Raw genomic sequence first — 1,775 nt, forward strand, 5'->3', positions numbered from 1 at the left:
TTCTTCGTACAAATTTGGGGCGTATACCGCTACCAACGCTATTTTCCTGTTCTTATGTTCAATCTTAGCTATAGTTATCCGACCTTCTACATCAGACCATACTCCCTTTAGTACAATATTCAACTTACGTTTAACGACTATGGCTACACCCAGAGTTCTCGTACCAATAGAAGAGTGACTAATATTATGGTATGTGTTGTCCGCTAATTTATCTATGTCTTTCTCTAGAATGTGCGTTTCGCTTAGCAGAGCAATGTCCACATGTTCTTTTTTCATCAGTGTGAGCACGCTTTTGCGTTTGAGTTGGTTATTTATTCCCCCGGTGTTCCATATCATTATATTCAAACTAGCCATAATCTATACATGTTGTATTGTAATTTTTGGTAATGCTTATAGAGTGCGAGGCAATAGTAGATATACATCCCACTAGTGAGGTCCCGTTGAGAGCCAAGCTTAAAAACATACATATATACAAATAAAAATCCCCTACCCTTCCCTCCCTACCCTTCCCGCCTATTTTATTCTTCACCCATTGATCATCCATAGCAACACTACTATCACCGGCATCTAAGAAGGGAGACCCCCCCTTGAACGGCCCTTCTTTTTTTTTTTTTTGGTCTTTTTCCCCCTCCATTTTCCTCCGATTTTCTCCCATCCCAATGTTAGTCGTATGCCAATTCCCAGTCCCCTTCCTGGTCGCTGCGCACTTACCCCCCACAGTCAGATCATCTGGGAGAGTGGAGGCTACCACGTGCTTCCTCCGACACACGTCCAGCCAATCACCGCTTCTTTTCACCTGGCAGCGCGGATTCTCATTGAGAGGGCGTAGCGTGTGGGAGGACCACACTATCCCCCTCACGTCCACTCCGCGCTTAGCAGGCGCCCCGACCGAACTGTAGGAGTCGCTGTTTACAACGACCCGGACCCACCCCGCCAGCTTCTCCCACCCTCTGATACAGCCAATTGTATCAGTGCAGACGGCCAGCCAAGCTGGTGACAACCCCGGAGCTGTGAGCTGGATTCGAACAGGCAAGTCCAGCTCAGCTCCGGGGCTGGTGACGAACGCAATCTCCGCTCGGCCACCTAACCGCCCCTTGAACGGCCCTTCTAAGGTTTCTCCCCTCCACATTGCCTGTGGTGCTTTTTTCCTATTGCTAGGTTTTTAGTGAGTTTTACCTTACCTTCGCGTGGGGTATGTCTGGGAGTGTTGCATTTATTTATTTTACATTTTATTTTGGATTTCATTGTGTTTTTTGTTTTGTTCTTGATTTATTGTGATGTTTATTTTTGACTTGTTTAAAGAAGACGTGTCCGGCCCATGGAGACATTAACTCAATCTGCGCCAACAACGTTTATTATGTGTTTGCTCGACAACCGTTGAACGCCAACCACGTATATATACGTTATTTGGTCCGTTTTCCTTGTTTCCGATTTTAATATTCTATTCAATGTCACAGACTTGTATGTTGCCGTTAAAAGGCATACTGGGACCCAGAGGGTGCAGTACCGGCCAGATTTAGCTAGGTGGCAGTATCGAGAGTGCAGTAAACCCTGTTCCAGACTGTTACGACCCCTGTGTGTCTAAGGGTAAAGGGCTGTAACATAACAGTTGGTTGACAGAAAAGATGGACCACGTTTGTAAACAACAATGATATTTATTGAGAGATGCAAAGGAAGCACATGTAGCTCAGGGGTGAGCCCAGGCCAAAACAACAAACAAACACCACTATACTCCAAATAAACCCAATCTAATCTATGGTAAAAGAAATTACATT

The sequence above is a fragment of the Notolepis coatsorum genome (assembly GCF_963971535.1).
Source record: "Notolepis coatsorum genome assembly, contig: SCAFFOLD_196, whole genome shotgun sequence".
Lineage (NCBI taxonomy): Eukaryota > Metazoa > Chordata > Actinopteri > Aulopiformes > Paralepididae > Notolepis > Notolepis coatsorum.